The sequence below is a fragment of the Phyllobates terribilis genome, unplaced genomic scaffold (assembly GCF_046119375.1).
Source record: "Phyllobates terribilis strain yellow unplaced genomic scaffold, ASM4611937v1 Scaffold_3__8_contigs__length_932513732, whole genome shotgun sequence".
Classification (NCBI taxonomy): Eukaryota; Metazoa; Chordata; class Amphibia; order Anura; family Dendrobatidae; genus Phyllobates; species Phyllobates terribilis.
In genome coordinates this window covers 923,205,151-923,231,921 of record NW_027362763.1, presented here as the reverse complement: position 1 = coordinate 923,231,921, position 26,771 = coordinate 923,205,151, and positions in this window count along the sequence as shown.

Sequence of the window (26,771 nt, the reverse complement as noted above, 5' to 3'; positions counted from 1 at the left end):
GAAGGTGTGTCCAAACTTTTGGTCTGTACTGTACATTAGTCCAAACTCTCTACAAATCACCGGAAAAATTCTCCTCCTCCGGCACCGCCGACCCCAATTTGGAGAAGGAACCAAAAGACGGATGTCTCCCAGTACAACAAAAAAAAGAACACCCAGCAGAGGAGCATGTATGATTGTTAAGAGCAAATTCTGCGAGAGGCAGAAACTCAGACCGCACCTCTTGATTGTCCGCCACAAAACAACGCAAGAACTGTTCAACATCCTGGTTCTTTCTTTCAGTCTGTCCATTAGACTCAGTATGATACCCAGACGAAAATGACAAATGGACTACCAACCTGTCACAAAAAGCACGCCAAAAGCAAGCCACAAACTGAGGTCTTCTATCTTACTAAAATGGTCCACGACCACCCAGATGACAGTAAAACCCTCGGACACAGGATGATCATTAATAAAATCCATTGTGAGATGTGTCCAAGGCACACTAGGAACCTCCAGAGGGCAAAGCAACCCCGCAGCAGGAGTATGTGAAGCCTTTCACCTAGCACACACAGTACATTAACGCACCCACTTGATGACTTCCTTCTGCCATCCAGGCCACCAAAAACTGCGACTGATAAGTCTCTTAGTTTTCCGAAATTCCTGGATGACCTTCCAACCGAGACTCATGACACTCCACAAACAAATCTCTCCTAAAGGCTCTAGGCAAGAACAACCTCCCATGGGGAGTGTTCGATGTAGCATCATCTTGAGCTTTCAGAATCCCATTCTCCAAAACGGAATCCAATGCCGCCACCACAACTCCTTTCTGTAAAATGCTCTCCTCCTCCTCGGCACTGACCGTAGGAGAGAAGCTGCGAGATAAAGCATCGGTTTTAACATTCTTAGTACCAGGGATATAGGTAACAGAAAAATGAAACTGAGAAAAAAAAAGTGCCCACCTAGCTTGACGGGCATTCAAGTGCTTGGCAGCATCCAGATAGATCAAATTCTTATGATCTGTGAAAACCTGAATAGGAAATCTAGCGCCTTCCAAAAAATGACGCCAATGTTCAAACGTGAGTTTAATAGCCAGCAACTCCCGATTTCCAACATCATAATTCAGTTCTGTTTCCGAAATTTTTTTCGAAAAGAAGGCACAAGGATGTACTCCATCCTTGTTCTCCTGAGACAAAACTGCCCTCGACCCCCACCGATGAAGCATCGACCTCGACCAAAAAAGGCTTGGTCTCATCAGGCTGCATAAGGATAGGGGCAGAACTGAACATCTCTTTGAGATACTCAAACGCTTCAATGGCCTCAGTAGTCCACTGGACCGTGTAACATCCCTGGCGGCGTGCTGGCATAGCTTACCATCTCCCACCATGCAAGATCGCCAACTTACCTATCAGTCCAGGCTGCACACTTTGCTCCAGTACTTGCTGTGTGCATGTCTCTTGTCTGATTGCTTAGGGCGGCAGTGCGGTTACTGCCTGATTCTTAAAGTTACAGTGTGCGCACTCCTAATGCGTCCCCAGGCTATTGCTGTGAGTCACTGGATACTTAAACCCCCTCCACCCAGTAGGAGGTGCCTGAGCAACACTTTCTTTCAGTGTGTTCTGTGCAACTGAGTTGCCAGGTCCTGTCCTGTATCTTGTCTGTTTCCGCCACCCTGGGAGCTGTATACCCAGGCCTGTTACCTGTATCTGTGACTTCTAGTCTGTTCCGCCACCCTGGGGGCTGTATACCCAGGCCTGTTACCTGTATCTGTGACTTCTAGTATGTTTCCGCCACCCTGGGGGCTGAGTTCCCAGGCTCGTTCCTGTATCTTGTTCCGGGTTCAGTTCCTGTCTGAATTGTGTCCTAGCCCGTTGTCTGTTTGTCTCTATGTCCGTACGTTCCCTTTTCCTGCAGTGTCTGAACCTGCACCTAACTCCAACTTGTTGTCTCTGTACTTCTGTTTGTGAGTTTTATGTCCACTCGCTACTTCATTGTAAGTACCTTGTGTGTATCTGGTTCTGCTTGTCCCGTTTCCCTGCCTCCGTATCTACCTCCTGTGTTCTAACTATCTTCCTGTGTTTCCCAGTCTGTTCCATTTGAACAGAGCCCCGTCCTGTCTGCCTGCACCTTCTGCTCTGCGATTTCTCTCTGCTCTGTTCTACTCCGCTTGTTCCTCTGCACCTACGGTTTCGCTTTGCTCTGCTTGTCCACCGCACCTGTGGTTTCGCTCTGCTCTGCTTGTCTGCCACACCTGCGGTTTCGCTCTGCTTTGCTTTTCCACCGCACCTGCGGTTTCGCTCTTCTTTGCTTGTACACCGCACCTGCGGTTTCGCTCTGCTTGTCCACCGCACCTGTGGTTTCGCTCTGCTCTGCTTGTACACTGCACCTGCGGTTTCGCTCTGCTTGTCCACCGTACCTCCGGTTTCGCTCTGCTCTGCTTGTCCAACGCACCTGCGTTTTCGTTCTGCTCTGCTTGTCCACCGCACCTGTGATTTCACTCTGCTCTGCTTGTACACCGCACCTGCGGTTTCACTCTGCTTGTCCACCATACCTGCGGTTTCGCTCTGCTCTGCTTGTCTACCACACCTGCGGTTTCGCTCTGTACTGCTTTTCCACTGCACCTGCGGTTTCACTCTGCACTGCTTGTCCACCACACCTGCGGTTTCGCTCTGCTTGTCCACCGCACCTGGGGTTTCGCTCTGCTTGTCCACCGCACCTGCGGTTTCGCTCTGCTCTGATTGTCCACTGCACCTGCGGTTTCGCTCTGTACTGCTTGTCCACCGCACCTGCGGTTTTTCTCTACTCTGCTTATCCATCGCACCTGCGGTTTAGCTCTGGTCTGCTTGTCCACCGCACCTGCGATATCGTTCTACTCTGCTCCACAAGTCCTCCGCGCCTGCGGTTCTGCTCTGCTTGTCCACCGCACCTGCGGTCCTGTATCCCTGTCTGTACTTGTCCCAATCCAACCTGCATTCCTACCTGCCAGTATCTGCCTGTCTGCATACAAGCCGTGCCTGCCAGTACCCGCCTGTCAGCATACCAGCCATGCCTGCCAGTACCCGCCTGTCTGCATACCAGCCGTGCCTGCCATTACCCACCTGTCTGCATACCAGCCGTGCCTGCCAGTACCCACCTGTCTGCATACCAGCCGTGCCTGCCCGTTCCTGCATTCCCCGGTGTGGGTCAACAGCTGTGACCGCGGTCTGACCTGGAGTAGCACCTGGGCCACCTCCCATGTCCCTCCTCAGACCACGGAGACGATTAAGCCGCCGTGTGTTCGTGGTCAGATCTGGCGAGGCCCCTAGTCACTCCCCTCCAGGCACACCTCAATTCGTGGCCCAGTGGGACCACTAACCACGCTCACGCCAGTTAGTCCGGGCGTGAGCGTAACAGACCGTATTCGCACCTTTCCTGGTGAGATCGGTCAGAGGCTTAACAATTACAGAAAAAATCTTAATGAATTTCCTGTAATAATTGGCAAAACCCAAAAATCTCTGTATAGATTTCAAACCAATAGGCCTAGGCCATTCCTGCACAGCCCGAACCTTCACCGGGTCCATCTCAAAGCCCTCACTGGAGACAATGTAGCCCAAAAAACTCATTTTCTGCGCAGCGAACTCACATTTCTCCAGCTTAGCAAAGAGTGAATTATCACTCAATAACTGCAAAACTTCACGTACACTCTGCCAATGGGACTCTAGATCTGGTGAATAAATCAAAATGTCATCCAAATACAAAACCACATTCTTACCAATCAAAGGTCTCAGGATGTCATTAATAAGGTTCTGAAAAAATGCAGGTGCATTGGTAAGACCAAAAGGCATCACCAGATTCTCAAAATTACCTACCGAAGTGTTAAAAGCAGTTTTCCATTCATCACCCTCCTTCACTCGCAACAAATTGTATGCCCCCCGGAGATCAATTTTAGAGAACCACTTGGCCCCCACCAACTGGTTAAACAAGTCAGGAATTAACGGCAATGGGTAGGAATTGCGTACGGTGATCTTATTAATTTCACAAAAATCCAGACATGGACGTAAACCCCCGTCCTTTTTTTTAACAAAGAAAAATCCAACTGCCACAGGTGACTTAGAAGGTCTAATGTGACCAGCAGCCAGGCTAATCTGTATGTACTCCTCCAAGGCCTTTCTTTCAGGGATAGTCAGATTAAACAAGCGACTCTTGGGAAGAGTAGCTCCAGGAACAAACTCAATGGCGCAATCATAATCCCTATGAGGAGGTAAAACTTGCGACTCCTCCTCTGAAAAAAACCTCCAAAAATCTTGAATAGGTACAGGTAATTCCCCTTTTTCCACAGCCGTAATGCGACCATTACAACATTTATCATAGCACTTCGGACTTCAAGACTTAATCACATTAGTAGACCAGTCCAGCAAAGGATTGGGCAGTTTTAACCAAGGCAATTCTAGAACGACCGGAGAGGGTAAATTATCTAATACAACCAAGTCCAAAATTTCTTGGTGAACTCCATTGATAGTGAGGGGAAATGCAGCAACCTTGTGAGTAATACATTTCAAGGGAGTGTTATCAATTGCAATCACAGAAATGGGTGATGACTAGTGATGAGCGAGCACTAAAATGCTCGGTTGCTCGAAGCTCGGGTCGAGCACATTGGAATACTTGGGTGCTCGACCCGAGCAACGAGCCCAATGTAAGTCTATGGGAAACGCAAGCATTTTTCTGGCGGTCCCCCACTGCGGTCTGCAGAAGGTCAAAAATTGCCCAAATCGATGGGACCAGTGCTCAATTAAATGTCAGGCAGGCAGAATATATGCAGTTAGGTCTATATATATTTGGACAGAGACAACATTTTTCTAATTTAGGTTCTAGACATTACCACAATGAATTTTAAACAAAACAATTCAGATGCAGTTGAAGTTCAGACTTTCAGCTTTCATGTGAGGGTATCCACATTAAAATTGGATGAAGGGTTTAGGTGTTTCAGCTCCTTAACATGTGCCACCCTGTTTTTAAAGGGACCAAAAGTGATTGGACAGATTAAATAATTGTAAATAAACTGTTCATTTCTAGTACTTGGTTGAAAACCCTTTGTTGGCAATGACTGCCTGAAGTCTTGAACTCATGGACCTCACCAGACGCTGTATTTCCTCCTTTTTGATGCTCTGCCAGGCCTTCACTGCGGTGGTTTTCAGTTGCTGTTTGTTTGTGGGCCTTTCTGTCTGAAGTTTAGTCTTTAACAAGTGAAATGCATGCTCAATTGGGTTGAGATCAGGTGACTGACTTGGCCATTCAAGAATATTCCACTTCTTTGCTTTAATAAACTTCTGGGTTGCTTTATGTTTTGGGTCATTGTACATCTGTAGTATGAAACGATGACCAATCAGTTTGACTGCATTTGGCTGGATCTGAGCACACAGTATGGCTCTGAATACATCAGAATTCATTTGGCTCCTTCTGTCCTGTGTCACATCATCAATAAACACTGGTGACCCAGTGCCACTGGCAGCCATGCATGCTCAAGCCATCACACTGACTCCGCCGTGTTTTACAGATGATGTGGTATGCTTTGGATCATGAGCTGTACCACGCCTTCGCCATACTTTTCTCTTTCCATCATTCTGGTAGAGGTTGATCTTGGTTTCATCTGTCCAAAGAATGTTCTTCCAGAACTGTGCTGGCTATTTTAGATGTTTTTTAGCAAAGTCCAGTCAAGCCTTTTTATTCTTGATGCTTATGACTGGCTTGCACCGTGCAGTGAACCCTCTGTATTTACTTTCATGTAGTCTTCTCTTTATGGTAGATTTGGATATTGATACGCCTACCTCCTGGAGAGTGTTGTTCACTTGGTTGGCTGTTGTGAAGGGGTTTCTCTTCACCATGGAGATTATTCTGCGATCATCCACCACTGTTGCCTTCCGTGGGCGCCCAGGTCTTTTTGCATTGATGAGTTCACCAGTGCTTTCTTTCTTTCTCAGGGTGTACCAAACTGTATATTTTGCCACTCCTAATATTGTAGCAATTTTTCGGATGGGTTTTTTCTGTTTTTGCAGCTTAAGGATGGCTTGTTTCACCTGCATGGAAAGCTCCTTTGACCGCATGTTTACTTCACAGCAAAACCTTCCAAATGCAAGCACCACACCTCAAATCAACTCCAGGCCTTTTATCTGCTTAATTGAGAATTACATAACGAAGGGATTGCCCACACCTGTCCATGAAACAGCCTTGGAGTCAATTGTCCAATTACTTTTGGTCCCTTTAAAAACAGGGTGGCACATGTTAAGGAGCTGAAACTCCTAAACCCTTCATCCAATTTTAATGTGGATACCCTCAAATGAAAGCTGAAAGTCTGAACTTCAACTGCATCTGAATTGTTTTGTTTAAAATTCATTGTGGTAATGTGTAGAACCAAAATTAGAAAAATGTTGTCTCTGTCCAAATATATGTGGACCTAACTGTAGGCAGACAGGCAGGCAGGGTATATAGGAGGGTGCATGAAAAACATAGTTGGGCACTTGGAACACACTAGTGCCCTCCGATTTTCATGCACCCCTCTCTTTAAAAAGGCCGGCCGGCAATTCATCAGCGGCATACACCGGTACCCGACAATTTAGAACAGAAAGAATAGACCATCACACATAGATTAGATAGATAGAAACATGTCAGTCACATATATAATAAGTACAGTGACAGTGTTGGTTACTGTACTTGTTATTACACAATCAGAATTCTCCATGTTTCCCAAAATTAGGGCCTAAAACCTGCAGCAGCAGCAAGAGCAGGTACAGAAGCCATATCACAGACTGCAGTTTCAAGAGATCAATGCAGCACACTCAAAACGACAACATCGACTACTCTGTACAGTCTGCAATTGGGGTGCAAAAGTCCTTGGAGATCCATGACTTGTTTATCTTGGTGAAAGTTAGGCGGTCTACACTTTCAGGGGACAGCCAGGTGCGCTTATCCGTCAAGACACTACCAGCAGCGCTGAAGAGAGAATGCTGGCTGTCGGGCATGATAAAACCTCCAAGGCGTGAGAGACGAGCTAAGGCCATCCATCCATTTTTGAAGACCAAAATATAAAAGGGTCCAAACCCTCCGTGATGATATTGTTATTGAACTCTAGATACTCCTGCACCATCCTCTCCAGTCATTCACCACATGTCAGACTTGTACTCTGTTCTGCTGATGCACGAGCTGGTGCAAAAAAATGTGTGAATGGACTCACAGAAATTGCTTCTGCCACTTACTCTGCTGCTGCTAATGTTTTCCCGTTGACGAACTGACGTGCCGGAGGTTGAAAGACTACAGCTGCGATGCACACTGTGTGCCTCACAGTTATCTTGAGGAAAACCCTCTATTAAGGTTGCTTAAAAGCTTGCTTTGATACTCCAACATAAGCGGGTCCCTTTCCAGGGCGGGAAGCATCTGGCGAAATTGACTCTTAGACCGTGGATCTAACAGAGTGACAACCCAGTAGTCAGCATTATTTCGAATCCTAACTATAAGGGGATCATGTTGCATATGTCAGGCTCTTCTAGAAGGTCCAAAGCCAGACTGTATTGTGGGCTGCGTAACACTGATACTTGTTTCCTCTGTCCCCTCCTAGCAAACACATTCAAACGAGAGGGGATGATTATCCTCTTCATCCTCTGACAGCTGCTCGTCCATCACCTCTTCCTCCTCCATTAGTTCCTCGGCTCTTGCACCTTCACTAACAGTTTGCCTGGTATCACCAAACCCCCTCGATCGCTGTAATCCACCGTCACTTGGCACCTGCCTGTGTGACGACAGTCTGGAAATTTGAGACATTGGTATCTCTTCCACGTCTTCCTCTTCTTCTGGGGCCACCACCTCCTGCCGCAGGTTATTCAAAGTTTGCTCCAGCATGTATATGACCAGAATAGTGATGGTGATGAGGGCATCATCAGCACTAACCAGTTTAGTAGCCATTTCAAAACCGTGCAGGAGGGTGCAGAGGTCCTTAATCTGCTCCCACTCCACAAACGTGATATGCCCCAAGTCTATACTGCGTTGCCCCAAGCTATATGTCATGACATACTGTGTCAGAGCTCGTTGCTGCTGGCACAGTCGCTGCAATATGTGCAAAGTGGAATTCCACCGCGTCGGCACATCGCAGGTCAACCTGTTAACTGGCACGGACAAAGACCTCTGTATCGATGCAAGTCGATGACATGAGGTGTGCGAACGGCGGAAGTGAGCACACAGCTTCCGTACTTTGTGAAGCAGCTCATCCAGGCCAGGATAGTTGCGGATAAATCGCTGTACCACCAGGTTGCGGATGTGAGCCATTCAAGGCATGTGTACGAGCTTGCCTCGGCCTAGGGCCGCTAACACGTTCGCACCAATATCGCACATGGCCTTCCCTGGCTCTAGGTTAAACGGAGACAGCTATTGCTCAAACTGAGCCTGGAGAGCTGCCCACAACTCTTCACCTGTATGACTGCGATCTCCAAGGCATATTAATTTGAAGACTGCCTGATTACGGTGAGCCCTGACTGCGCAGTACAGAGGTGGTGTGTAATCGCTCCGCACCCTTGGAACGCATGTTTCGTTAAGGCAGAGGTTGAGTGCGCAGGTGGAGGCCCTAGAGGAGGTGGAGGACGCAGAAGAAGCGGAGGAAGTGGTAAATACAGAGGTTTCTTCTGCAAGCCTTGGGGATTCCAAGATTTGTGGAGCAGCCCCTTCCCCGCCTGCCCCCACAGTCACCCAGTGCCCAGTCAGCGAGATGTAATGCCCTTGGCCATGCTTACTCATGCAGGTGTCTGTGGTTAAATGCACCCTGGCACACGTAGATTTAGACAAGGAACGGGTGATGTTGTCTGTGACATGCTGGTGTAGCGCAGGCACAGCTTTCTTAAAGAAGTAATGGTGACTGGGCAACTGGTACTGGGGAACTGCGACGGCCATCAGTTTTCGGAAACCGTCTGTAGCTCCCAGGCGGAAAGGCAGCATTTCTGTGGCCAACAGATTGGAGATGGTGGAGTTCCAACTCTTAGCTTTGTCATGCGTAGGATGAAACAATCTTTTACAAGACCACAACTGTGGGACCGAGGACTGGCTAAGGTGCTGAGAGAGGGCGGAGTATGGTGAACCGGAAAAACTGGTGGAGCATGAGTGAGGTGCAGATGTTACGGTGGATTGAGAAACATGCGGTGTGCTCGGTGAAACAAACACAGCAGGCGTGTTTGCTTCCATTACAGCTGACGGACTGTCACTCAGCCTGACTGGAGCGGGTAAAGAACCAGAGTTTCTGCGATGGGAGACCTGCGTGACAATACTTGGCACAGTAACAGAGGAGGAGGAAGAAGCAGCGGATGCGTTTGATGGGGCAGCTGATGGTTGTTGAGGTGCGCTGGTCCGCATTTCAGCGCAGTAAGATTCCCAGCGTAAAGAATGTTGTTTGAGCATGTGAACGTTCATGCATGTAGTAGTCAAATTATTGCAGTTTTTCCCTCTACTGAGTTTTTTATCGCAAAGTTTGCAGATAACGTGGGTTGGCTCATCTTTTTCAGTGACAAAAAAGGCCCATGCTAGGCAACCCTTGCTGCCCATGCAAACTGCAGACCCGTGACCGCTGCTGGCCACAGCCACAGTTGTAGCTAAGGATGCAGTGCTCCTCGTGCTTGCATCTCTCCATGTCTGCATCATAGGGCGAAATGTAACCTCCTGATCTAACTTCTCCACCTCCTCAGATGAGCTACTCGGCTTTGTGACTATGGGTTCACACCAAGTTGGATCTTCAACCTCGTCATCATCCAATGTGTTATCCCATTCCTCGCCCTCAGAGTGACCCCTCTCCTCTCGCCCTGACAGCACAGTACAGTCCGCATGAGCCTCAGGTATCTGAGTCTCATCGGGATCACCTCCCTCCCCTGCGGTTAACGCCTGGTGACGAGGGTCAGGAACCTGCTCGGACTCTACTTCGTCCTGCCCCAAATCCAAGCAAAAAAAATTTTGGGCATCGGTGCAGATGCTTTCCTCCCCTTGACTCTGTGACTGTTTGGAGTACACTTCTGATGCCCATGGTGTAGAATGGGTGAAGAGTTCTACAGACTCGCCCATCTGTGATTCGCTATAGTCAGTTGGGCAGTTGGCCAGTTGTGATGCAGGGGAAGCATGGGTAATTGGGGTGCCACGTCTGTGGACTGTATCGCGTATGATGTTGAGGTGAAGTAAGAAGAGGAGAGGGCACTGGAAGCATAGCTTGCCATCCACTGGAGCATCTGCTCTTTCTGGGCCTTATCAACAAGGCGTATCGCTGTGCAGCTGCCACAGGAAGGGAGTGAAGTAGCTAACATAAGTTGTCAGTTGTCTTTGGATAGGACCTGTTTGTGTTGGTTCACTAGTGCTTTCACTAACATTACCACATACCCCACGTATACCTTGAACACCAAGCCTATTCCCCTTCCACAACGCCCTCTCTTTTTCCCACTCATGTTGGTCAGATACAGTGGTAGGAACACGCAATTAACTAAAGAAAAATATGTTTTTTTCCTGTGCAATAGCTCAGCACACACCTGAATTTCAGCAACACTAAATGACAAGGTAAGATATGGCCTGCCGTATAACGTTACTACAGACAAAAGAAATTTGTTAGTGCGCATGAGGCCGATAAAACCTACGAGATATTCTTCAAACAATTTCAAACTGAGATGTCCCCTGCTGTATTACTTTAGAAACAGAAGAAATTTTTTTTTCAAACTCAGATCTAGCCAGCTGTATCACTTTACTCAGAGCAAAAAATATTTTTTGGTTACTCTGCATAAGCTCTGCATCCAGCTGACTTTAACCGCCACTCACGTAGTAGCTGGCTTATAGCACTGTATGACTTTTGGCACAGGAAAAAATATTTTTTGAACTGGGCCTAGTAAGAGAAGTTGTTTTTTTACTGTGAAACCAGGACAAGTTCAACGCCACTAAAATAGCATCTGCCTTTTAGCAGACTGGATCAACTTTGCCACAGTAAAAAATCTTTAGTTGGCTCTGCTGCCAACCAAAAATATTTATAGGTTTGACTGTGCGTACAAGCTGAATTTGACCACCACTGATGTAGTAGCTGGCTTATAGCACTGTATGACATTTGGCACAGGAAAAAATATTTTTGGACTGGGCCTAGTAAGAGAAAAAAATTATTTTTTTTACTCTGAAACCACTTGAAGTTCAACTCCACTAAAACAGTATCTGACACTAAAAAAAACTTTAGTGCGCAGAAAAAAAACAGAGTTTGTGCTCTGCAATAAGAATCTCTGCAGACTGTACAGAGCACAATTTCAAACCCCACTAAATGAAAAGGTGCACTGCGCTTGCATTATCACATTAGCAAGTGAAAAAAAGATTCAAGGTATACTGAGACATGGAGCTCTATACCAGCAGTGCACAGCACTATTGTATGGCATGGGCCCTCTGTTTCTGTCAGAATCTCAATACTTGCACAAGAACATCAAAAATGTGCTGCACCAGCGGTTGCAGAGGTACACAGGCCAGGAATTATCTACACTATCTGACTACCACACAAGCGCCCATCTATCTAGCTAATATCTCTCTTTACACAGGAGAACACTGAGCTGCGTCTGTCTCCAGCAGTGACATGGATATAATGGCCCTGAGGGAACATGGCCGCTTTTTATGTTGAGAGGACATGTGATTTCTGCAGCCAATTGCGGAAGCCCTTGTGTTTGGACAGTGTAGATGCTTCCTGCGCTATGATTAGCTGGCCGCGCTTTCCTCAGTTAAAGTTACCGCTCACAGGAAAAAACAAACAAACAAAAAAAAAAAAAACAATGCGCCACTGATCTGACCTGTTCTAAGCTCTCCACAGACCCCACACTCACCTGGCACATGTCACCGCTCATCATACACTTGCACTATGCTAACAAAACTGTTCAAAACGCCGTGGTTGCCCTGTATTCGCGTTCCTGCGCAAATTCTTTGAACTTTTCCGATTTTAAGAAAATGTACTCGCCTTTGCAATCACGAATCCGAATGTGCCATATTTGTGCCGAATTTGAAACTTTCGAACATTCGCCGAACAAATTCGCTCAACACTACTCATGGGGAGTGGGCCAAAATACCTGTCGAGAGGTGCAGAAGTCTCATTCACAGTTACAGTAATCGTTTGATTACAGTGATTACCTCAAAAGGTTGTTCAACAAAATATTAAGTTAAGAGTACCATCATTCCTGTCCAGGCCTATTTCATGAGTTTAATTTTTTTTTTAATTCTGTGGAAGCAGGGTTGAAAAGCCATGTCTGACTTTCATTTGTTCATTTTCATAGATTTTTAATTTATTACTTTTGTCAGATTCAAGTTATTTCTGTGACCAATTTGGGTTTTTCTTTCATTAAATGAGGGGTACCAACAACTTTTACCACATGTGTATGTATGACTGGCATCCTATACAAGCCCCATCTGTGTGCATTTGTAATTCTACACAGCCACCCCCTCCATGAATTGGTAGGCTTGTGAGTGGCTGTCACATATATATTTTGCACCTGTGCTGCCCCCGCCTTTATCGTGGGGGTCTGCTGCATCCTGCTTGTGTTGGTATATGCAACAGTTGTGGACTTCTTTGTTTGTGTGAAGGAGGACTTTATGCTGATCGGACAGTAGATGGCGATGTTGTGTAAAGTTTCCTTGTTTACTGTATTGTAATAAGAAAAAGTCTCTCTTGTATTTTCTATTTTGCACTTACTTACTGGTGCAGTACTGTGTGACTGTGCGTTTTTTCCTTTACCTCATGTTCTGAAAGAGATGAGTAGTGAGAAAAATGTGTTACCAAATAATGAAGAGTACAGAATGGCGATAGGAAAATTACTGTATCTAGCAACTGTTACAAGGCCAGACATTGCAGCAGCAGTAGGAATTCTGAGTAGAAAAGTGTCCAAGCCAAATAAAGCGGATTGGAATGCTATGAAGAGAGTAATACATTATTTGAAAGGAACCAGCAACAGGACAAGCACAGTTGGAACCAACAAAAATAAATGAAGACAATCAGGGATGTCTTGTTCTTGCTCAGATGGAAAGAGTTAACCCAAGAACCATGCACATTGATGTAAAGTATCATTTCTTGAGGGACCATCAGGAACAAGGAATCCTGAAATTGGAATATTGTCCAAATGAAGATATGACAGCAGACATGTTCACAAAGGCATTGAATGCTGAAAAACATCAGAGACTAATGAAGAAATTGGGTTTGACTGAATAAGGCCTTACTGTTGAGGAAGGGTGTTGGTATATGCAAAAGTTGTGGACTTCTTTGTTTGTGTGAAGGAGGACTTTAAGCTGATCGGACAGTAGATGGCGATGTTATGTAAAGTTTCCTTGTTTACTCTATTGTAAAAAGAAAAAGTCTCTCTTGTATTTTCTGTTTTGCACTTACCTCCTGGTGCAGTACTGTGTGACTGTGCGTTTTTTCCTTTACCTCATGTTCTGAGAAGTAAAAGCTTGTTATCCCATGTAATCTGCTCTGTGAAGTTTCTACTGCAACTGTGGGTATCCAGAAGCTGTGCAATAGCTTATGCATTGGTAACCTGACCTAGTGTTGGTAAGCCTGGTTTCTTTTCTGTGATGTTTTTGAATTTTTGACTTTTTCTCTGAGTCGTTTTTAGTTTTAGTGTTAGGACTCGCAAGTATGAGGACCCCTGATGTGGGTTGCGCCACCCCCGTAGTGTTCGAGTTCGGTTCGGTTCGTCGAACACCCGTGTGTTCGCCGAACTGTTCGTCGAACTGTTCGTCGAACACCTTCGAACACCGTTAAAACCAATGGCAGGCAAACAAAAACACATAGAAACACATAGAAAACACCTTCAAAGGTGTCCAAAAGCTGACAAACTGCTCAGAAGACACAACTAACACATGGAAAACTGACAAGTACATATAGTCATGCGAAAAGAAAAGAGGTGGAGGAGTAAAAGGAGGGGGAGACACAGATATAGGCATGTCATGCCCTTCTAAAATCCAAAAAGTGAGAAGCCGACACGTTCAGTCCGCTCCTGCCCGTGCCACCTCCGTGTCGCCGGGTTTGTGCCAGAGCCGCGGTGAACCCTGACGGCCAGCCCCCCTCTCCCAATACTGGTGCCTGTCCGCTGGTGGGTCGAGCGAGCCCCCCTGTGGTGGAGGCAGCTCTAAGCTTTTTAATTTAAATTGTCTCTCTAATTTGAAAGAATACACTTTAAATCCATTTACAAGGATCTATTGGAGGGCAAGTCTCATGCCAGCAGCCGCGTAATTCCAGCTCCAGTAGCGTCCACTAAAGCTGCTGCAGTTAAAAAGCTTTATAAGGATCGAGCTCGGCTGTCCACCGCAAGGCATCCTACTGCCAGTCCCAGCCCCTATGCCTTGGGGTGCCTCCTGATGCTCTTCACTGAGTATCCCGTGGTCCCGAAGCATTTCCTTTGAAAAAATTAAGTGTCCAAACTACAGGTGGTGTAGCTTGCTTAACAGCCGGGATAATCCGCTGACTAGCAGACACTGCTACTAGGCACAAAGTATTTCCTGGGCTAGATGCAGTTAAAAATTTGTAATTAGATACTCTCGTTGGATGCTGAGAAAGCATTCCATAGAGTCTCCTGGCACGCCATATATGATGCTCTTAAAAAGCTTGGGGTAGGGGTCTAGGGGACCCTTATATAGCCAAAATCACGGCCCTGTATCACAATACGTCACCTAGGCTGAAGATAAATGGAACTGTAGCACCCTGAGGGCTCGGTTGCTACAGAGGTATTGCACCTCACCCAGAGGTGTGATATCTCACTCTCAGGTAAGGATGGAGTGTGGATCAGGACCCGACACCTGCATGCATTACACCACATTGCCGTGGGGCAGGGCGACCAATATGCCTCTGAGATGGGCACGACAGTCCCTGTCCCTGGCTGGAGTGGGGGGAGGGAACACTGAGGAAGGGGAACCCTGTAGTGCAGGAGCAGGGAGGAAGCAGTTCCTGGGTGCATTGAGAAGGGAGTATAAAAGGTGGGCACCATCTTAGTTCAGTGCAGAGAAGTCTGAGCAGAAGTGGCAGGGAGCAGGGGCTCTGCATGAGCTCTGCTCCGGAGGCGGGCCTAGTAACAGAGGCCCAGGCCTGGAAGAGGGAGAAGGAAGGAAGAGGAGCGGAGAAGGCTCCAGGAACGAGGAATGAAGGGATCCCAGGGGTGCGGACGGGCGAGTCGCCACCGCACGCCGGAATCCACCTGCGTGGAGGGGTCAGGCCAAAGGGGGAGACCGGTCCCCGAAACTAGTGGAGGCAGGAAACGACCCTCAGCTAGAAACCGGAGGCTGTGACATTTTATGTGGCACAGCCCCTCGCTACACCCGCTAGGAAGGCACCACATAGGGTCAGGGAAACTGGCGCCAAGTTTACCAAGAGGAGGCCCGAGGCAGCCGGACAGAAGGGTAGTAAGAAAGGCCAGACAAAGGACACACAAAGGGGGTCCTGTGAAACGCTCCAAAGTTATCTGGGAGTTGTCTGAGCCCCTCACCTGGTGAGCACAGTACGACGTGGGCAGCCGTTACCTGCAGACGTGGTCTGGATAATAAGAACTGTGAGTAAAGTCACTCGACTGCATCACTGACTCCGTGTCGTAACTGCTGCTGCCCTGCACCATCACCCCCATCCTCCGCATACACTGCCCTGAGGCTATACTCCTCCCGTGGGGAGTTATGCTACGCTCTGCTGCACCCACAACACCAGCATCAGCGGTCTGCCCTGTAGCGGCGGTTCACTCTGACCGCAATCCACGGGTGGCGTAGTCGGACATTTAAACATCAAAACCACATAAATAGTTCCGCCACTGGTTTGACCACCCTGAGCCACGGAACCGGGTCGCCGCCACGAAGACTACAACCACCAGCATCCACCAAAAAGGGTCCGGCTCCGGGTGTCCCAAGGCCCAGGGGGTGCATCAGAACATTTTCATCACCTTTCACAATCACCAATGGGACAAGGCAGGGATGTCCTCTGTCCCCTCTCTTATACATCCTAGTGACGGAGCACCTGCTCTCATCAATTCGCCATAACCCCAATATTAGGTGGATTGAGGTGGGAGGCACCGAGTACAAGTGCTCTCTATTTGCTGATGATGTCCTAGTATATATCACTCAATCACATATATCCATCCATGCTGTTATGGCTGAAATAGATCACTTTGTTACATGGTCAAATTTTAAAATCAATGCAGCGAAGTCTGAGGCCCTCGATGTCTCCCTCCCCATATCCATATAGGATTCCATCCAGTCCAACTTTCCCTTTGCCTGGCCCTCACAGGGTATCAAATACTTAGGAATTCCTATTCATAGAGACCTCTCCCATCTATGTTATCTTAATTTTGGGCCCTTTATTGAACAACTCCATACAGACCACGGTTGGCAAGTTAGAACTGTAAGATTCACTACGTGAACCACTAGTGTTTTGTGGAAAAGCACATGTACACTGTGTTCCAAATTATTATGCAAAAAGTGTTTAGGAGTGATAAGGGAAGAATTTGTTTGTTTGTCAGTTAAACTCATTGATGGTGATGTGTGTCAGGGCTCTTTATATCACTGTAAGCAATTGCAGACACCTGTGCTAATTAGTTTGGCAGGTGTGTCCAATGAAAGGCAAGACTACTTAAGAAGGCTGTCTCACATTATTAAGCAGCCTACATTTTCTGCCAAAATGGGAAAGAAAAAGGATGTGTCGGCTGCTGAGAAGCAACAAATTGTGGAGTGTTTAGGTCAAGGCATGACTACAATCAACATTGTGCGATGATCAGGATGAAGTGTCTTGGCAATCAAGAAGTATGTAGCTGATTCACAGTACACACGTGTGCGTGCTGATAAGGGAAATTGAGGACTCTTTCCTACAGGCAATTACGTCAGGTTGAAAGAGCAGCGGCAAAAAAGCCTTGTCATAGCAGCAGACAAGTTTTTGAAGCTGCTGGTGCCTCCAACGTCCCCCGAACAACAAGATGCAGGGTCCTTCACAGGTTTGCAGCTGTGCATACGCCATCCTGTCGACCTCCTCTATCCACTTCACACAAGCAGAAACGGCTCCAGTGGGCCAAACATTACATGAAGACTGATTTCAAAACTGTTTTGTTCACGGATGAGTGCCGTGCAGCGCTCGATGGTCCAGATGGATGGAGTGGAGGATGGCTGGTTGATGGACACCCCACGCAAACACGGCTACAGCGCCAACAAGGAGGAGGTTGAGTAATGTTTTGGGCTGGAATCATGGGGAGAGAGATTGTCGGCCCCTTTAGGATCCCTGAAGGCGCTAAAGATGAACTCCATAATGTATGTGGATTTTCTCAAACAGCACTTCCTGCCATGGTTCAAGAAGAAGAACCGTGTATTTCACAGCAAGATCATTTTTTTGCATGATAATGCACCATCTCATGCTGCACATAAAACATCTGCATCTCTGGCTGATATGGGCATAAAAGGGGACAAACTTATGGTGTGACCCCCATGCTCCCCTGACCTCTACCCCATTCAGAACCTCTGGAGCATCATCAAAAGGAGTGTCTATGATGGCGGGAGGCAGTTCACATCTAAGCAACAGCTCTGGGAGGGCATTCTGTCCTCATGCAAAACAATTGAAGCAGAAACCATCCAAAACCTGACAAATTCAATGGACGAGAGAGTTCAGAAGCTCCTTTCGAACAAGGGGTCCTATGTGAAAATGTAACATCACCTAGAATAAAGTTTTGAGTTGAAAACTGTTTGATTTCAGTTTCTAATAACCTGCTAATGCTTATAATTTCAAAAATGACCATTTTTTTGGTCTTTATTAAAATGAAAAGGTTGATCGAAAAGTTTGGGGGATCTAAGAGTGTGGCAACCCAGTAGTCATGATTACTTCGAATTCTGACAATATGAGGGTCATGTTGCAGGTAGTGCAGCAAGAAGGCACTTATGTGTCTTGCGCATCTCGGAGCCCCAAAATTATTTTCCGGGCTAGATGCAGCTAAAAATTATTATTAATTTTAAATCTGGTGGAGCTTAGTCTAGATGGCCTAATAGGATCAGTGCTGCACACTGCTACAAAGCCCAAATTATTTTCCAGTCAAGATACAGATAAACATGATTAGTAATTTTAAATCTGGTGGAGCTTATTATAGATGGCCTAATAGAATCAGTGCTGCACACTGCTACAAAGCCCAAATTATTTTCCAGCCAAGATACAGATAAACATGATTAGTAATTTGAAAGCTTAAAACGGTTGGTAGGGTGATTTTAACCAATCATCAAGCTTTTACTCTCCCCAGGATGACACAGGGGTAGAAAAGTCGTTTCGGATCCATGATTTGTTCATCTTTATGAACGTGAGTCTGTCTACATTATCAGTGGAGAGCCGCGTCAGCACACCACCAGCAGCGCTGAACACACGTTCAGACAGAACGCTGGCTGCGGGGCATGACAAGATCTCCAAGGCGTAAGTGGCTAGCTCCGGCCATTTATCCAGATTGGAAGCCCAAAAAGAGCAAGGGTCCAGTGACACAGTCATGGCTTCAATGTTTACTTGGAGATACTCCTGTACCATCGTCTCTAGGCGTTGACTATGTGTCAGACTTCTTGTCTCCTGTGGCCTTGCAAAGGATGGGCTAAAAAAGTGGTGAAATGATTCCGCAAAATTGATGTTACCAGCAGATACTGTGGTTCTGTTACGGTTTGAGTGCTGAACACTTGACGGTCCCACGGTTGGCAAGTTGGAACTGTGAGATTCACTACGTGCACCACTGGTGTTTTGTGGAAAAGCACATGTAAGATTCTGCAACAGTCTCTGCTGATACTCCTGCATGCGTGCATCCCTTTCTATGGCAGGAATAATTTCTGCAAATTTACTTTTGTACCGGGGATCTAACAGTGTGGCAACCCAGTAGTCAGGATTATTTCTAATTCTCACAATTCGAGGGTCATGTTGCAGGTAGTGCAGCAAGAAGGCACTCATGTGTGTTGCGCATCCAGGAGCACCAAGTCCCTGTTGTGTTGGTGGCGAGGTAACAATCATGCTTCCTTCCTCTGTCCTCTCCCCCCAACCTCGCACAACAGAAATGTGATCAAGGTCTCCCTCATCTGATGAGTCTTCCATCAGTTCGTCCTCCACTTCTTCCTGGGCTCCTGCACCTTCCTCACTAGTTTGGCTGCTACCATGCGCCCTGGTAAAACCATCTCCCCCACCCTCACATGCCTGCCGCCTTGGTGCTGCCGACCGTCTGGACCTTGCAGATGTTAGCCCTTCCGCATACAACTCCTCCTCCTCTACTTCCTCCACCTCCTCTTGTGCCACCACCTGACTCCGAATTATGTTTAACATGTGCTCCAGCATGTAAATCACTGGAATAGTCATGCTGATAATGGCATCGTCAGCACTAAACATCTTAGTCGCCATTTCAAAACTGTGCAGAAGGGTGCATAGGTCCCTGATCTGAGACCACTCCTCCAGCGTGATTTGCCCCACCTCTGGATCTCGTTGGCCCAGGCTATACGTCAGAACGTATTGCACCAGGGCTTGTCGGTGCTGCCACAGTCGCTGCAACATGTGCAGAGTTGAATTCCACCGGGTAGGCACATCGCATTTTAGCTGGTGAAGTGGCAGGCCCAACGACTTCTGTAGAGATGTAAGTCGCTGAGCTGCGGGATGCGAACGGCGGAAGTGAGCACACAGCGACCGTGCCCTCTGCAGAAGACCATCTAGTCTGGGATAGTGGGCTAAAAATTGCTGGACAACCAGGTTCAACACGTGAGCCATACAAGGCACGTGTGTGACATTGCCCCGGCGAAGGGCCGCACCCAGGTTTGCAGCATTGTCGCACACGGCCTTCCCTGGTTTCAGGTCCAGTGGAGACAACCATTCATGAAATTGGTTCTCCAGAGCTGACCACAACTCCTCAGCTGTGTGACTCACATTTCCCAGACATTTCAAAGTAAAAACCGCCTGATGACGTTGAGCCCTACTGCCAGCATAGTAAGGAGGTGTGCAGGATCCCTTCTGCACAGTTAGAAAGCTTGTGGCATGACCAGACAGGCTTTGGGTGCAGGTGGAAGACCGAGAGGAGGTTGAGGAGGCAGAAGCAGTGGAGGAACTTTGACATAAAGAGGATTGACGCACAACTCGTGGGGACGGCAAGACTTGGACAGCAGCCCCTTGTCCTGCTGTCACCATAGTTACCCAGTGCCCAGTCAGCGACATGTAATGCCCCTGTCCATGCCTACTCGTCCAAGTGTCTGTGGTGAAATGCACCCTGTCACACACAGAGTTTCTCAAAGAAGCGGTGATGTTGTGTGCGACATGCTGGTGGAGCGCAGGCACACCTTTCTTTGAGAAGTAGTGCCGACTGGGCATCTGGTACTGGGGCACTGCGACGGACATAAGGTCTCGAAAATCCTCTGTGTCCACCAGGCGGAAAGGCAGCATTTCTGTAGCCAAGAGCTTGCAGATGGTGAAATTCAACCTCTTAGCTTTCTCATGGCTAGGAGGAAATGGTCTTTTACTTGTCCACATCTGAGGGACCGAGGGCTGGCTATTGTGCTTAGACGGGGTTGATAAGGGTGTCCCCGGCAAACTGCCTTTCTGTGAGGAAGATGCAGGTGGACATGTTAGGTTGCCTTGATCCAAAGGTGGTGCTATCGATGTCGGACAGCGCTCAACACCTGCTGGTGCTACCACCTCCTAAGAAAATGATGACCTGCCAATCACGCTGGCTGTTGCGGGTAAAGAGGTGGCAGGTCTGCACCCCAAAACAGGTGTGACTGCTGTCCCCCCAGTCACAGAGGATGAAGAGGCTGCGGATGCACAAGATATGGCAGACGGTGGTTGGCCCGGTCGGCTAGGCCGCATTGTAGCACACTGAGCTTCCCACTGCAACTTATGCTTCATGTCCATGTGCCGGTTCATGCATGAAGTACTCAAACTATGTATTTTTTGGCCTCTACTTAGCTTTTGCTGACAAATGTTACAGATAACACGAGTTGGGTCATCTTTATTGATCTGAAAAAATGCCCAGGCTATGCAAGGCTTAGCACCCATGCGACCTGAAGAGCCACCACGACTTGTGGTGAGAGGCAGAGTTGTGTTTGAGGATGCAGTTGTTGACGTGCTTCCAGTACTACGTCTCTGTCCAGGAAGGCGCAACCTGACCTCGTCGTCACTAGCATCTTCCTCCACCTCCTCTGCTGACCTCATCTCTTGGCTGACTGTGGGTTGACAGTAAGTGGGATCTCCAACCTCATCATCATCACCCTGTGCGTTATCACACCCGTCGTCCTCAGAGCCAACCTGTTCCTGCCCTGACAAAAAACTAAAGTTGTCGCTCCAATCAGGTATTTGAGTCTCATCATCGTCTTCCTCATTGTCTCCACCAACAGGAGTTACAGTTTGGGAATGAGGGTCTACATTATGGTCAGAACCTTCTGCGTCTGGTCCTGGATCCGACTCATAAAGATTCTGGGCATCAGTGCAGATCATTTCCTCGTCTGGATTCACAGAAGCGCTGGAGTCGACCTCTGATTCCCAGGCTATAGTATGAGTAAACAGCTCTGCAGACTCAACCATCTGTTCTACCTCATACTCAGACGGGCAGCTGGAGATTTGGGAGCTGTGAGGAAGCAAGTGCGATTGGGGTGACACCTTTGAGGACTGGAGTATTTGTGATGTTGAAGTTGATGTGGAGGAGAGCCCACTTAAAGGAGCACTTGATATCCGTTGAAGCACCTGCTGTTTTTGTGCCTCATCTGCAATTTGTAGCGATTGGCGTGGCCGTAAGAAAGGGATCTTATCACATTGTCCGCTAAAAGAAGTAGACATTTTAGTTTGGCTGTAAGATGGTCTTTCTTCTGCAGATGTTACTGTTGCTTTAACACCTACCCCACAGACACAACCTTTTTTCCCCTTCCCAACACGCCTATTCCCCTTTCCACCAGCAGCAGGCCTTTTTCCACTCATTTTGGTGGTTAACTAATTCACAACTCTGGAGTTGTTTGCACAAAAAAACAATGGATGGGAACCGAGCAGAGCTGAGTGGCCAAACTGTGGTATTAGGCCAAAACTATTGGCTGGGTTAGATGCAGAAAAAAATTATATTCAATTTGCAACCTGATGGAGGTCAGTATAGATGGACTAATAGAACAAGTCCCACACACAGCTAGAAGCCTAAATATTTTTTCAGAGGTAGATGCAGAAAAAATTTGTATTCAGTTTGCAACCTGATGGAGTTCAGTATAGATGGACTAATAGAACAAGTCCTACACACAGCTAGAAGCCCAAATATTTTTTCAGAGGTAGATGCAGAAAAAAAATATATTCAGTTTGCAACCTGATGGAGGTCAGTATAGATGGACTAATAGAGAAAGTCCCACACACTGCTAGAAGGCCAAATATTTTTTCAGAGCTAGATGCAGACAAAAAATTATTTTTAATTTGCAACCTGATGGAGGTCAGTATAGATGGACTAATAGAGAAAGTCCCACACACAGCTAGAAGCCCAAATATTTTTTCAGAGTTAGATGCAGAAAAAAATTATATTCAGTTTGCAACCTGATGGAGGCCAGTATAGATGGACTAATAGAGAAAGTCCCACACACTGCTAGAAGGCCAAATATTTTTTCAGAGCTAGATGGAGACAAAAATTATTTTTAATTTGCAACCTGATGGAGGTCAGTATAGATGGACTAATAGAGAACGTCCCACACACTGCTAGAAGGCCAAATATTTTTTCAGAGCTAGATGCAGAAAAAAATTATATTCAGTTTGCAACCTGATGGAGGTCAGTATAGATGGACTAATAGAACAAGTCCCACACACAGCTAGAAGGCCAAATATTTTTTCAGAGGTAGATGCAGATAAAAATTATTTTTAATTTGCAGCCTGATGGAGGTCAGTATAGATGGACTAATAGAGAAAGTCCCACACACTGCTAGAAGGCCAAATATTTTTTCAGAGCTAGATGCACACAAAAAATTATTTTGAATTTGCAACCTGATGGAGGTCAGTATAGATGGACTAATAGAGAAAGTCCCACACACTGCTAGAAGGCCAAATATTTTTTCAGAGCTAGATGCAGACAAAAAATTATTTTTAATTTGCAACCTGATGGAGGTCAGTATAGATGGACTAATAGAGAAAGTCCCACACACTGCTAGAAGGCCAAATATTTTTTCAGAGCTAGATGCAGATAAAAATTATTTTTAATTTGCAACCTGATGGAGGTCAGTATAGATGGACTAATAGAGAAAGTCCCACACATTGCTAGAAGGCCAAATATTTTTTCAGAGCTAGATGCAGAAAAAAATTATATTCAGTTTGCAACCTGATGGAGGTCAGTATAGATGGACTAATAGAACAAGTCCCACACACAGCTAGAAGCCCAAATATTTTTTCAGAGGTAGATGCAGAAAAAAATTATATTCAGTTTGCAACCTGATGGAGGTCTGTATAGATGGATTAATAGAACAAGTCCCACACACAGCTAGAAGCCCAAATATTTTTTCAGAGATAGATGCAGAAAAAAATTATATTCAGTTTGCAACCTGATGGAGGTCTGTATAGATGGATTAATAGAACAAGTCCCACACACAGCTAGAAGTCCAATATTTTTTCAAAGGTAGATGCAGAAAAAAAATATATTCAGTTTGCAACTTGATGGAGGTCAGTATAGATGGACTAATAGAGAAAGTCCCACACACTGCTAGAAGGCCAAATATTTTTTCAGAGCTAGATGCAGACAAAAAAATATTTTTAATTTGCAACCTGATGGAGGTCAGTATAGATGGACTAATAGAGAAAGTCCCACACACTGCTAGAAGGCCAAATATTGTTTCAGAGCTAGATGCAGATATAAATTATTTTTAATTTGCAACCTGATGGAGGTCAGTATAGATGGACTAATAGAGAAAGTCCCACACACTGCTAGAAGGCCAAATATTGTTTCAGAGCTAGATGCAGATATAAATTATTTTTAATTTGCAACCTGATGGAGGTCAGTATAGATGGACTAATAGAGAAAGTCCCACACACAGCTAGAAGCCCAAATATTTTTGTCAGAGGTAGATGCAGAAAAAAATTATATTCAGTTTGCAACCTGATGGAGGTCTGTATAGATGGATTAATAGAACAAGTCCCACACACAGCTAGAAGCCCAATATTTTTTCAGAGGTAGATGCAGAAAAAAAATATATTCAGTTTGCAACCTGATGGAGGCCAGTATAGATGGACTAATAGAGAAAGTCCCACACACTGCTAGAAGGCCAAATATTTTTTCAGAGCTAGATGCAGATAAAAATTATTTTTAATTTGCAACCTGATGGAGGTCAGTATAGATGGACTAATAGAGAAAGTCCCACACATTGCTAGAAGGCCAAATATTTTTTCAGAGTTAGATGCAGAAAAAAATTATATTCAGTTTGCAACCTGATGGAGGTCAGTATAGATGGACTAATAGAACAAGTCCCACACACAGCTAGAAGCCCAAATATTTTTTCAGAGGTAGATGCAGAAAAAAATTATATTCAGTTTGCAACCTGATGGAGGTCTGTATAGATGGATTAATAGAACAAGTCCCACACACAGCTAGAAGCCCAAATATTTTTTCAGAGGTAGATGCAGAAAAAAATTATATTCAGTTTGCAACCTGATGGAGGTCTGTATAGATGGATTAATAGAACAAGTCCTACACACAGCTAGAAGGCCAAATATTTTTTCAGAGGTAGATGCAGATAAAAATTATTTTTAATTTGCAGCCTGATGGAGGTCAGTATAGATGGACTAATAGAGAAAGTCCCACACACTGCTAGAAGGCCAAATATTTTTTTCAGAGCTAGATGCAGACAAAAAAATATTGTTAATTTGCAACCTGATGGAGGTCAGTATAGATGGACTAATAGAGAAAGTCCCACACACTGCTAGAAGGCCAAATATTTTTTCAGAGCTAGATGCAGATAAAAATTATTTTTAATTTGCAACCTGATGGAGGTCAGTATAGATGGACTAATAGAGAAAGTCCCACACACTGCTAGAAGGCCAAATATTTTTTCAGAGCTAGATGCAGAAAAAATTATATTCAGTTTGCAACCTGATGGAGGTCAGTATAGATGGACTAATAGAACAAGTCCCACACACAGCTAGAAGCCCAAATATTTTTTCAGAGGTAGATGCAGGTAAAAATTATTTTTAATTTGCAACCTGATGGAGGTCAGTATAGATGGACTAATAGAGAAAGTCCCACACACTGCTAGAAGGCCAAATATTTTTTCAGAGCTAGATGCAGACAAAAAATTATTTTGAATTTGCAGCGTGATGGAGGTCAGTATAGATGGACTAATAGAACAAGTCCCACACACTGCTAGAAGGCCAAATATTTTTTCAGAGCTAGATGCAGAAAAAAATTATATTCAGTTTGCAACCTGATGGAGGTCAGTATAGATGGACTAATAGAACAAGTCCCACACACTGCTAGAAGCCCAAATATTTTTTCAGAGCTAGATGCAGAAAAAAATTATATTCAATTTGCAACCTGATGGAGGTCAGTATAGATGGACTAATAGAATGATGCTATGCCCAAAAGATTTTACTTCACTAGGTGCAGTAAAAAAATTGGTATTCTATACACAGGTGGTATATCTTGCAACACAGATAGGCTACTCCACTGACTAACACACTCTGCAATAGGCCAAAAAGGATTAGCTTTGCTAGATTCAGCCAAATGCTGTGAAAAAAACTTGCACAGCACTGGCACACACCTGCCTGGCAAAAACTGATAGGAACTGATGTAACCTAGTCCTGAAAAGGACTGCAATTACAATTAGTCTTTACTCCCACAATCTATCTATTTAAGAGCACAGACCTGCCTGATAAAAGTCGTAGGAAATGCTGTAACCTAGTCCTTAAAAGGACTGCAATCACAACTATTCCCTACTCCCAAGCTATCTGTAGATTTGTGCGAAAATTGGCTTGAAATTAACAAGGTATAGCGCACACAGCAACAGCGGTGCCGTCTAACACGCAGCTGCAGCAGTGAGAAAATGGTGGCGACGGGGAAAATGGCTTGGTCTTATAGGGCAAGTACATGTGACATACACTGCCAATGACAAATGCCCTTGTTTGTGTGAAAAAAAGCACTTCGCTCCGTGTGTGCGCTGCTGATAGGCTGACAGATTGCACCTCCCCACTGTAAATGCGGGAAAGAGAAAAAAAAATGGAGATCTTCATTATTTCTGCAGAGATCCATCCCCTGCCCCTCCCCCCACCCCGCTGTACACTCAAACTGCGTATTAACTAGTGTTGAGCCACCCCCGTAGTGTTCGAGTTCGGTTCGTCGAACACCCGTGTGTTCGCCGAACTGTTCGTCGAACTGTTCGTCGAACACCTTCGAACACCGTTAAAACCAATGTCAGGCAAACAAAAACACATAGAAACACATAGAAAACACCTTCAAAGGTGTCCAAAAGCTGACAAACTGCTCAGAAGACATAACTAACACATGGAAAAGTGACAAGTACATATAGTCATGCGAAAATAAAAGAGGTGGAGGAGTAAAAGGAGGGGGAGACACAGATATAGGCATGTCATGCCCTTCTAAAATCCAAAAAGTGAGAAGCCGACACGGCCAGTCCGCTCCTGCCCGTGCCACCTCCGTGTCGCCGGGTTTGTGCCAGAGCCGCGGTGAACCCTGATGGCCAGCCCCCCTCTCCCAATACTGGTGCCTGTCCGCTGGTGGGTCGAGCGAGCCCCCCTGTGGTGGAGGCAGCTCTAAGCTTTTTAATTTAAATTGTCTCTCTAATTTGAATGAATACACTTTAAATCCATTTACAAGGATCTATTG